The 13149-nt window shown below is 40.5% G+C and overlaps 1 pseudogene; it reads left to right on the top strand.

Annotated features, from left to right (window-relative positions):
• Positions 1 to 10166: 10166 nt before the first annotated feature.
• LOC145399579 (5S ribosomal RNA) lies at positions 10167 to 10285 on the top strand (annotated as a pseudogene).
• Positions 10286 to 13149: the final 2864 nt, after the last annotated feature.

Below are 13149 nucleotides of genomic sequence, written 5' to 3'. Positions count from 1 at the left end.
ATAAGGTAGTAAGTTAGATGGAACCCTGTTTTTTATCTGTAGGGCAAGAGACAGGGTGATGCGGAGTGAGATAGGAGATTGTTGCCAAACTTTACTTATGATACAGTAACCCAGTGAACTGTCCTGTCCATGCTGGATATTAATACAGGATATTCAATGTGCCAGTATTATCACTTGTGCAGTATTATTTGTTATGACTAAGTTGTCTACTTCTCAAGTCTTTTGTGTATATATATATATATTATTCTTGTTTTTAAGTGGACTACAGTACTTGTAATATATGTTATTACAGTATATACTGTATACTTTCTGCATAATTTAAGAACATTTTTACACAATGTTTGATACAAAATATAGTGTACTGAATGCCCTTTTGTTGTTTCAATACATTTTACATATTACATCCATTATTAGTAAATGAATGCAACTTTGCAAATACATATTAGCTTGAATTTTGTTAAAAAAAAAAAGAAAAAAAATTATTGCTGGCCACATTACCATTCCAGATTGACATTTTTTCAGAACTGATCTCTCTTAATAGTGTAAGCGGAGGAGATTTGTTTGCTGAAGTTGTCTGAGCTGCAAGAGAGACTTTGGTGGAGGGAAGAACTTGGTATATTGGAGTCCAGATCATATGACCACTGAGGTAATAGGTGATTGAATTGGATATTCTATCAAATGGATTGTAGAATACTGTGGATGTGAGACAGAAACTTCTGTACATGGATCAGTAAAGTTAAGTCTTGGAAAACCAAATTAATTGGGAGGAGAGCCAATCCATTAGGCTGAGAAACCAGTTCTTACCTTATTGTTCTTACCTAATAGTATTTTTACAAGAATGATTCAAGCTCATTCCGTCCCGTGTTTTGAACCATGTTTGTCATACATTTCTTTAAATTTATGAATATTTTTGACACATACTATTTAATTTGGTAGTGCATTCTGCTGATCAATTGCTCTGTTTGGGAAACTGAATTTCCATATCACCTCCCTTTTTGTACAATTTTTTTTGCAGTGTCCCCTTGATGTTGCTTCCCCATTGGTTATATACTCTTTTATGTCTCTGTTCTCTTTTCCTGTGATGCATTTTGTATAAAATAATCATGTCTCCTCTTTTCTTTCTGTCCTGTAGTGTTGGTAGGTTTAATTTTTCAAGCCTTTCTTCACAGCTTAGCTCTCTCAAGTTTGGTGCCCATCTTGTAGTGTAACCAGAGTTCTGTTATATCTGTTGTAGTATGGGATTTAATTCAGGCTAAGGGGGATAATTCTTCATAACCCAAGTTTATACCCAGGAGACTGAAAATGTGGACTCTACTCGCCAAAAGCTTACTTATACATACAATACAGTGCATTCTTGAATTGTCACACGCCATGAACCACTAGGTGTCATATTGGTGCTCATAATGGTATTCATATCATATACTGTATTTGTAGTTGGAGCTCAGTTTCATCATTATGTCATAATTTTCTTTTATGAGAGACCTTAACCTTACCAGACTGTTTTATCAGACCAGTCCAGTACACTGTAATTTTTAAAAACTCATATTAGTTGTATACATTTCCTTCTGCTTTATCCCTCTCTGCCCACTTCTCCCATTTCTCCCATGATGTGATTGTCAAAAAAATTAATTCCTTTACCACATGGCCACCAGTATCCCATCCTGTCATGCTTTCTTTTTTTCTATCCTCCACCCCATTGATTACCTTAAATACCTGGTATGCTGGTTATACTCTAACATGGCCCAAAATGACCATCTCTCCATCTTGAATTCTTAATGGTAAAGTAGATTAACATTGGATAATGGTTCTCGTCATGAAGGAGTGCAATAGAAATTATTTAGAGCTGTAGCATTGTTGTTTTCTGCTCTCAAGCTATGGGAATAAACTACAAAAGGACAGAAATCTAGACCAAGTTAAGATAAAGAATCGTAGTTGAACCACCTAGCCTTCAGTACCCATATTTACAAGGAGTATTTCCATCATCCAGACCTATCACACCCTCCTGACTCCACCCAGGGCTGTACTCACAGCAGTTCTGATGGTTTTGTAACACTTAGTAATTTATTTAGGAAATTACATGTCAGTAACCTCTTGTATATTATTGTTTCATATACTGTTGGTATTAACTCCTTTAATCTGATGATGTATTTTACCTAAGTCATGCTATCTCCAGACAGTTTATTTAGCCTCAGAGAGGTTTATTTTAGAGAAGGGGTTGATGAAAGATGTATCTCACACCTTCAGTTTGAAAAGTCTCTCCAGTTTGAACAAAATTGTCTATTGGTAGGTGACAGCGCTCACCATCCACTCACTCGATGTAGTGCTGCTCTCGGGTGTCTGCCCATTCCTCTCCTCCATCCGTCTTTCCTTCCATCCTCTTCTGTCTTTCTTTCCTTCATTTTTTCCATGTCCTTCTGCGTACTGGTGACTTTATGCTCCCTCTTCTCTCTTTCTTTCCTGCATTCTTTCCTCTTCCTTCTGCCTGTGGGTGACTACACTGAGTGACAAGCCAAATGGTTTCCTGTACACCAGGAAACCATTTACTATGCTGGGTGGTAACTATATAACCAAATTTTGGTGCCTAGTGGTTTAGTGGGTAATTATTGCATTCCAATTGGATTGAAGGGGTGGTTGGGGTTGATTGCTCATATAATGCCACTCAGGGATGAGTGAGGCTGGTCACTCTCATCTTAAATGTTGGGACCATCTGCCTAGCCCCGGGCTCCTATGCTCCTCATGGGGCACTGTAGGATTGGATGATGGATGGATGAAAGGAATAAGAAATGTCATTAGATTGAAGGAGGTAAAACAATACAAACAATATTTGAGAATGTTAAGATGTAATAGCTAAAATAAATTGCCACTGAAAAGATGCTACATAATCTACAAAGCTACTTGGATTTTGACCACCAGCCCAGAAAGACCTTGAATTAGTCTTTCTCAGAAACCAGTGCATTTATTGGGCTGATTTTACTTTATTTTTCTCCCGTACACCTTCATGGGCATGAGTAGGTATGATGGATCTAAAGTAGTTTGAAATGTCATAAGGTGCATAAATTGAATCAAATAGCCTTGAATTCATTCTACACTAGAAAATAAGATGCCATTTCAACTTACATTTTGATTGTTAATCCCTTCAGCCAGGTGACATTTTGTATTTTATTCTTGCTGATTATACAGGCATCCCCCAGTTCCTTCCCCTTTCCCCAAGAGAAGGATGGTGGACTGGAGAAGAAGGGCAACTTCCTTCTGGAGTCTGCCGGACTCACATTTCAGATGAACTTGGGGTTGTGATGACTGCTGTTGCTGCTGCTAATTGCTACCAGACATTTTTACAGTATTAATCTTAGGGACAGCTTTCAATCTGAAGGGTTAAGATATAGCCTCCATTAACCTCCATACTACTAGGTTACTTTCCCAAGTTGAAATAAGTTGTATTTAGCAAGAATAAAATTTGGAAATTTTGTTACAGTGAATGGGAAAGTAGTCTGTTCAATTGGGCAAACTTTGGTTAGTAGTATATTCTGTCAAGCTTCTGGTTCTGTGGACTCTACCTAACCCCCCTAGGGATGGGAGAGGAGGTCTGGATGATTGTGGTGATAATGAATGTACTTAGGATGAAGATGTTAGTACTGCCAAACAGTTATGCATGCTAATGTTAATACTGTGGCTGAGGAAGAATGCCGTTATGTAGTGACACTGACATAACTGTTCAGCTCTATGCAGATGCCCTTCATTTTTCTCCCTGTCTCCTTAAGGAGGATGGTGGACGTTAGGAGAGCATCAGCCAGTGGTCCATAGGATTCTCATCCAGATGAACTTGGATCAGCAAGAACAGTTGATGATTTTGCATGTGTGACACAGGTAAGCAGTCATTGAACACTTGTTAATACACTAGAGACCTTCGACATATTGTATCTTCATGTACATTCTTGTTGGCCACAACTGATAAACTTAAGACAGATCTTTGTTAGTGAAGGGGTTATTGAAGACTCAGAGTTACCGCTGCAGTTGACATAGCCTCACCAAAGCTGAATACAACTGTCAGGAAGTAGCTAGATTGCTGGAGTTAATATATTCTTGTCACCTTCAGACAGTGTTGTTCAGTATGGCAGAGGCCTCATAGTGAAGACAGTTTGAAATGTAAGCCATTTAAATAATTCACCACAGGAGGCATGAAGGAGAGACATATCTTCATGTAGTAGCTCTGATATACATGAACAGCTGTGCTACCCAATTATATAAACATCTCTTGCCCCCTGTGTATTTCCTGAAAGGAGGATGTTTGAGTGCAGGAGAAGGGTAGCAACAGCAGCAACAACTACAACTGCTGTTGCTGCTGAAGGGCTTTCCTGAGCTGAATACTTAAGTTAACTGGTAGCAAAAGAACACTGAAATTGTACAGAAGGGGTTTATATTTCATGTTTTCCAGCAGCTGTTTGGAGAGGCCATGGCAAATAAGGAAGAAAACACTTTAATAAAGCATATGTGCAGTTTCTTCCTGTGAATTTGGAGAAAACATTGAAACTGCATACCTAATTCTGTGATCTGCATACTGATTTGGGATATATATATATATGTATATATATATATATATATATATATATATATATATATATATATATATATATATATATATATATATATATTGTTTATAAAACCTGTAATATTACTGTGTCATAAGAGACATCTGTGACTGCTTAGGCATGATGGAATATCTGCCAAGAGTAATTATGGTGGTTAGTGAGGCATGTGTAAGGGTAAATGTGCATCTAAGTGAATGGTTCACTGTCAGTGTGGGCATGTGAGTTGTATGATGTCCCCATGGTTGTTCAGTATATGTATGGATGGGGTAATGAGAGAAGTAAAAACATGAGTAATGGGGAGAGGGATGGCATTGGTAATGAATGGTGATGGATGGAATATCTCAAATTTGTTGTATGCTGATGATGCAGTACTACTTGCAAATACTGGACAAGAACTTAGTAGACTAGTGCAGAGTTTTGCTGATGTCTGTGAGCATCATGCCTTGAGAGTAAATGTAGAAAAGAGTAAAGTGATGGTAATCGAGAGAGAAGGCAACTCCCAGTGTGATTTTACAGTGAATGGAGAGAGACTGGACTTGGTGAGAGTTCAAATACCTGGGTACAGTGATAGAAAAGAGAGGAAAATGTGCAAAAGAAGCGGAAAGTAGAGTGACACAAGGGAGGAAAGTAGCTGGTGCTATGAACGCCTTGATAAGAAACAGAGGCTTGAGTGTTGCAGCTGCATGAGGCTTACATGAAGGAGTGTTAGTGCCAACTTTAACATATGGGTGTGAGACTGTGGTGTGCCATGAAAATGAAAAGTCAAGAGTGAGAGCAATGGAGATGGGACTGCTGAGGAATGTATGTGAAGTACAGGGAGTGGATAGGATATGAAATAATGTGATTCGTGAAAGATGCGGTGTGATGAAGTCTGTTGACACCAGAATCGAAGAAAATGTACTGAGATGGTATGGTCATGTGGAGAGATATGGTGGATGAGTGTGTGAGGAAGAGAGATATGGAAGTCGATGAGGCTAGGGGACTGACAAGAGATCGAGCTGGCTGACCGGATGTTGTGAGAAGTTCATGATCAGGGATTTGGCACCCCTTTTTAATGTGACAGTGTTTGAATTAACTCAGTCAGATACGTTTATTTGAAGCTACAGAATATGGTGAAAGTTTTTTGGCTTATCAGATAGAGCCAGGAATCAGAGGGCTTGAGTGATGAGTGAATGGAAGCATGTCCCTTTGGGTTGGGCAGACTTGGATCGTTTGGACATTGCTGCTACTCACCCTGCACTAGGGTGGGAAAGGAGGTTTGGATGATGATGTAAAAAAGTAGACTTACTGAGAAGTGTGATATCCCAGGATGCACTCGATAAATCTTAGTAGTAGTATTAGTAATGGTGGTGGTGTAGTAGTGGGCAGATGGGAGTCCATTCTGCAAAATGTACTCTACAGTACTAAGATATCAACAAAATATTTGCCCTCCTTCCTTATTTTGTATCCTTTATATGTTTTGGAGGGGGACTGATCTCCCTAAAAAAATTGTGGAAAATTTTATATCGTGGAAGACATTATCAAGGAGCCAGACAAACTGACTTAAGAAGTTTAAGTGAAATCCATATGTTCATTTTACCCAATTTCTGATTGTTTTTATTTTTGGGAGGGGTGCTGACCCCACCAGCATCACTTGGGGGGGGGGGAATGCTCTCAAAATATCGCATTATGGATGAGAGTCTATTGTACAACATGCCCTAAGATATCAGACCCACATCTTTCCTCATGTAACTTGGCAGTCAATGGATTTACTCGGGTAGGTCTGTAAAGAGGAATTGTATTGAAAAATCCCCCCCCCCCCACCATTGCAGCTGTTTTGGACGATGAGATGGAAACAGGATTCAGAGGGCTTAAAAGGTGTGTGAATGAGTGTTTAGACCATTTCCTATTTCGTTCTTTCTCCTCTCCTCCACCCCCCCCCTTTTTTTTTCTATGGCGATGTAAATGACAAACCCCACCAGCCCCACCCACACCCTATGAGAGAGAGAGAGAGAGAATCAACCTTATGTTCAAAATAAGGCAATTTGTGTGTGTGTGTGTGTGTGTGTGTGTGTGTGTGTGTGTGTGTGTCGGGGGGGGGGGGAAGCACCACCATTGACCGTGGCGGCCCTCTAACGGGGGGATGGGGATGGGACTGAAATGAGGACTTTCAGTTGGGCGCTGTACGCTTCCTGCTAGAAATATCGGTATGTTTGAAGTCAGTCATCTTGAGACCATGTGCAGCTGACAACGAATATCAGCATATGAGATTCAGGATGCAACATTTCAAATATCTTGAACATTTTGTCAGAGCTATAGTCATAGTGTGTGTCACTTCAAACTCTCCTTTGAATCACGAGGACCATGGAAGCATAGCCTATTTTCTAAGTTTCTTGCAAATGAATGAATTCTTAGACACGCCGTATTTCAAGCCAGGTTGGATATACAGTATATCATGTATTAAGTTTTGCGACAATATTAGAAACTTTATCTCGATTCGTCTTCACAGTGTGCTAACCATCATTAATAGGTGTTATACTAGGATTTTCCTTGTCCAATGGGGTTCCAAACAGGGAGGAACACCAAAGTAGGACTCTGTACACCTTAATAGCACAGGGTCAACACAGAAACTACTCCATTTAACCAAGTTTGGTATCATCATTGATGTCCTCATCCTCAATGCCTGTAATGTTAATGTAAATTCTCTGCGCTAGGTGAACCCCTATTTATTACCTTGAGAACCAAAAATAAAGGCAGTACAAAAAGGTAGATCAAATACTGAGGACCTTTATCGATGCTGCAGGTGTTGACGACATCGCTGATGGTGCCAGACTCGATGAAATGGAGTATAGATGCCTTATCGAAAGATTTATTATGACACTAGGTTTCATATACAGTTCTCTGTCTGGGATCATGAAATCTGTTTTGGGGAAATTGCCAGTGGGGACCATTTCCTTGCCATTGTTGATTTTGATCGGTTTAGGGTTGACTTCGAACGGGGGTGAGGGTTACAGTTACCATTACGGAACCTCATGAACATGCAAGACCGTCAAGAATCAGCTAAAGAGGACGTGCCCCGGAATCATGGTGTTAAAAGCTGCAACTGTTGATGATGCAGAGGACCCTATTCTAAGTGGCTTTGAAGATTTCGTAACATCTCTTCCGTTACAATTTATGCAGTATCCTTTGGTGTTATTGATGCCAGCCTTTTTTATATTAAAGAAAACAAATAGCGTACAGTAGAACGTTAAGATGTAAGATGCGAAGTAAATAGGTAAGCAGAAGATGCTGCGAAGCCTCCTTTGTCACTTGGAAAACGACCGAAGTCAGGCGCGCATTTCAAACTTTCTTCGAGTCTCGGCGATTCCTCTAGATACTCAGCTTGACACAGAATCAATATTTGTTTAGCCTCGGGGCAACTTTTGTGTCCACACCGAAAAGAAAACGTGAGGGAAGAAGACGCTGGCCCATTATTCCATTAAAGCTTTCAGAGCCACATCGACGCGCCACCGTCGTCATGGCAACGTCGCTTCTAATGATCCACCTGTGCCACCTGTCTGCAGAAACCTTTGATAATTTTACCATTCACCTCAGGTAACCCTCTAAATTTGGCCGCTGGGAAGTTTAAACATTACGACGGAGAAGGCATACTCATAAATTTCGCATAATTCACGGTTATATCATTCCGCGTCTAACTTGAAAGAAGGGTTGGGTCATTTTCAGAGTTACCAAGTTTGCGTTATATCCGCTAGACCTAGATCTTCATCCATATTTAGCAATAATTTTTAACTTTCAACGGCAAGGATTCTGTGAAAGTCTGGATTTTGTTTTGATAGTTATGGAGGTATTCTGAAAATTTGAACATCGTTATAGCGATTTTTTTTTTCCTTATCTCTAGTAACATAACAGATATGAGCAAGTTTAGCAGTGTGTTAATTCGCATTTGGCAACTCTGGAACATGGGCAGTGCGAAAGGATGTTTAGTGTGGTAGGAGACGGGAGGAGCGTTACTGTGGTGGGCTGTTCCTGCCTAAACGAAAACGAAAACTGAACTTCAGAATTTCCAGAAGTGCCACTGCTTACAGACACATTAACAGAATAGACATAGAGCACAGTGCCCAGGCAGTAGAGCAGCGTAGAGTTTAAAAAGTTGACAGAGTATGTAAGGTAGTTTAGTATGGAGAACTGCCACCTGTCGTTAAAGTTACAGGTGGCATAGTAGTTGACACTTGCTGACTCTACCACCACCAGCTGCTGACGGGACCACAAGCAGCTTCTCCTTTGCCCTTACACTGCTGACAGGACTGACACGTGCCGCCATGTACACCAGCGGTAAATATATACAAAATTAGCGACATCAGTAACCGGTAGTTATAAGTATACATGCCTAGCATTAACATTTTCTTGAATTACATTTTTCTAAGGCACTGAGGCATGTTCTCGCACATAATCTGATAGGTATTTGTTTCATGTTTTTTATGTATATGCACAAATTCTTTACTCGACAGGTAACTACATCAATAAAAGGGTCTTCAGGGCAAGCTTTACTTTGTTCAGTATGTTCTCAATTGTGAAGGACAGCGGTTAAATAAACGCAGCTTCAGCTAAGTGAACAGTTTCTGCGTGGACGAGCTATGATAGTATATATTTAGGGCGGAATTGTCTTTATGTGCTTAGCGGTTGGAGAATTCGTTATCGGAATTTTCAACAGGAGAAAATGCTTTTACCGCTAGACCCGCAACTACGGCAGGTAATGGTTATGTCCAATTTTCCTCTCAGAAATTCAAGTTATCAGTCTTGGTATGTGTAGTCATTGTGTGGACTGGTTGGTTGGTTTGATAGCATTTTGCAGCCTTTAATTTAGCATTTAAGGGGGGAAGGGACATATGCAGGGGGAAAAAAAAAAATCTGGTTTAGTAGTTGCAACCAGTATACTCGGCAATGCCTTTGTATAAACTGTGTTCATTTATACGAGTATATACACTATTGATGATGTTCCTGTGCTATATTGTGATTACCGTGACATTTAACTGCGTTCTGATACTGAGTCTACACAGCCATTGCCTTTGCTACAGCACTGCAGCCTGACGATGTTAGTGTGGGAGGTACTTGCAGAGACACAATTGTAAACCGGTAATTGGCTGCAGTGTACCTGAGTCAAACTAGTGAATTTCTTGTGTAGTCAAATTGCTCATGATTGCTTTCTGATGTCTGTTTTCATATGGTTTCCAGATATACTCGGGGAGAGATATAATCAAATTCTTAGTTGCAGCCATGTTAATTAGTGGCAGTCCTAAATATGTGTTATGTGTATCATCTCATTTTAGCGTCATTTTACTGATGATAATTTTGCATTAAGGGTCAGCATTATTCAGAGGACTCAAGAGTTGCACGTGTACTGTATTTTTCATTGTGCATTTTTCTGTGTATCAGCGCAGTTATGTTGATTTGCTGCGATTATTTCTTGCATTAATTTCCGTTTTTTTTTTTTGTTTTTTTTTTAGAAGTTTAAAATGTATAAACGAAGAGCTTTTATTTATTTTTTTAATTTATTTTTATTTTTTTTTTTAGTTGTGATGAAAGCTTTCATATGAGCTGTATTTATATACCGGTACCACGTTGAGTACACCGCTTCCCGTCCGATCAGCGAAGTTAAGCAACGTTGGGTCTGGTTAGTACCTGGATGGGTGACCGCCTGGGAACACCAGATGCTGTTGGCATCCCTACGTGTCAAGTGGGGTTGGTGGAGGATTAGTGCCCCTTCCTGTAAAACAATTAACTCTAAGCCCTTGGCCACCCCGTTTGGGATACATGGCGTCTGGCAATGAATGAATGAATACTTATCTGCTCACCTAATTGTTTCATTTTTATATTACCGTATCAGATTTATTGAGAATACCGTCTGACTTAAATTCATCAGAAAATATGGTTTAGAAATTCTTTAAGTTCATATCCCTCATGTGTGAGGCGCGTGGCAGTGGTGTTGACGCGTCCCCCCAATCATTTCATCCCCGCGGCTTATCCCATAACACACACCCCGCATACTTTACGACCCAGTATTGCCCGGCTGAATGTGGCGGGAATAAACTGGGCAAACATGGTGGTGGGGAACATGCGAAAATGTGCCGGGAAAGAGGTGAAACAAAATACGGCGGAAGAAGGTAAGGCAGGGTCGGAAAAACATTTAAATAGTACCTTCGTACAACTTGCATTTTACTGCCTTATTATCTGATACGTAGGGACAGGAACTCTATAGATTTTGTTACTTTAAACAGCATAGCTATTTTATTTATTTATTTATTTTTTTTTTTTTAGCCCAGGTAACAAAACTTCCTGTTATTGCCCTGCCTTGGTGACTGCCAATTTTTCGTTCTCAGACTTGGCATCCTTTGGTCTTTTCATAACATCACACAGTAAGGGGTATCAGTGGTCAAACAAACCTGTCCCTGGGCAGGTCTCTAGTGGCGAACCATTTTTGTATACGAATATTGCCCTGTTAGTTTGATTCCCTATGCTTTCTGAACTGGGTATGGTTATTTTGCCTTCTTACGTTGTGGCAAACTTCTACCGGCCACCAGAATCCAACTACAATTAATCTAACAACCTGGGCAAAATATTACCCAGCATGTCGCAATATGCCATTGTGATTTTTATGTTGCATTTATGGTTCACTCATTTTAACCAGATTTTCGTCCTTTTGCAGCTGATTTAACTCAGTGACGAAAGACATTGCTGCGGCTCAACATCCTTTCCCTGGCATTCATCGTGACTGGCACCATATTGCTGTGCTAATTCCCTTTTATAGCTCAGTATTCAAGACGGAGGGAAGACAGATTTACACCTGTTAAAGTGAACAGGGGTATAGCTGCGTTTCAGTAAATCTGCCAGTACGTGTACGCGCGAGAAAGAACGGAAGCAGGTGGACAGCTAGACTCTAGGCATCATTTGTGAGAAAACGCATGACATTTCCCAAAGTTTATGTGAGAAGTTGAGAGTTGGGTTTATTTGTTGCTCAGATGAAACTGACGAGTGACAACAAACAGGCAAGAGGCGTTGGATTTGGGGGAACCTGTATACGACACTTTTTCTGTGTGTGTGTGTGTGTGTGTGTGTGTGTGTAATCGGTAATAATTTTTATCAGTCTGATCTGAAAAACCATACCGAGTTAAAAAAAACAAACTCGAAGGTACACACGCGCAATATCTCATCAGCCGTTTGAGTGTCCACTGCAGGGCCGGCCTATCCCTACCGAAGTGGGGACGATACAGCCAATATATCTCTACCAAGTGGCTTAGGCTGTCTGGTAGAGATTGTATGTAGGGTAAGTGTAAATGTAGTGGCTTTGGATGTGTGTGTAGTCTGTGAACCAAGTGTAATCGGCCCGCGCAAGCCGACTGGGTGCAAGCATATGCGACACTGGTTCAACCACAGCACCCCTGATGTTCGCCAAGCAGCACGTGGCCAGAAGAACGCTCCCAAAGATTAGTTCCCTGGCGGGGCGCGAACCTTCGTTCTTTAGTGTACGAAAACGCACACTTTACCACTGTACCACAGAGGCTCCACACGCAATATATATATATATATCATATTATTTAGTTAGGAGAACTTTCATGCTGAAGGGGTAAGTTAAGGCTATATCTAAACCGTTCCAACTGGAAAAGTGTATCCTAAACTGAATAATACAGTAATCGCCTAGCAGTAGTAAGAATAATTAAATAAATGTAGTTCTCATGTCTGTTCTTCATGCAGATTGTCAGTTTTTCAATGGTATAATAGACACTTAGAAGATAAATATGTATGCGTTGTTTGCCCAGTCGTATATGGTATATAAATAGTGTGCATCAGCCGGTAAGGAAGATATGTTGGACCCTAATACAATAAACCCAACAGTTCTCTCGCTCTGCATGTGTCTTTGAGTCTTAAGATCGAAACTAAAGTTATGTCGGGCATATGGATACCGGGAACATGTTTCATGTGCTTGCACCATTCTGATTCATACCGGTAACATATAAACTTTTTATGTACAGACACACGCCTCTTCGACATGCACTGCTCAGCAGTCACACCGCAAATCATACCTGGCCAGGATAAGGGTTAATTTCGGGTACCTCTCACCCACATCAGAAAGTTGCATACTCTAATATTCATACTTAAAGACTAACCGTGAGTCATGGTATGTGAGGGGGGGCACCAGAAGTAGGAAGGGTGAGGAGACATTGTCTCATACCGTGATTTAATTTGGAAGGCCCTCAGCAGAACGAAACATTGTGTTGTTACCTTTAAATGCTTATTGTAAATGCATTCGTAAGCTTTAGTCTTAATAAAATCCCAAAATGCGTCCATAACAGCGCAAGAAACAAAAATACAGGCTCATTTCACACGACGACTGAGCATTGGCCTGAGCACTCCGAAGGCGGCTTAGCTCAAATCCATTTTAATTTGTAAACCCGCAAGCGCATTTAGGCCATTACATCTGGCGTCCTTGCTGGTTAAATACGTGGAGAATAATCCGGTGTGATTGCTGTCCGTCGGGGTTTAGAGGCTTTAATAATGGCCATAGCTCGTGAGGGTGGCGGTTGGGTTG

The sequence above is a fragment of the Coenobita brevimanus genome, chromosome 49, assembly GCF_032717465.1.
Source record: "Coenobita brevimanus isolate Jiangsu-jjx chromosome 49, ASM3271746v2, whole genome shotgun sequence".
NCBI classification, from domain to species: Eukaryota; Metazoa; Arthropoda; class Malacostraca; order Decapoda; family Coenobitidae; genus Coenobita; species Coenobita brevimanus.
The sequence above is the reverse complement of the archived record's forward strand: the minus strand, read 5'-3'. Positions and strand labels throughout refer to the sequence as shown.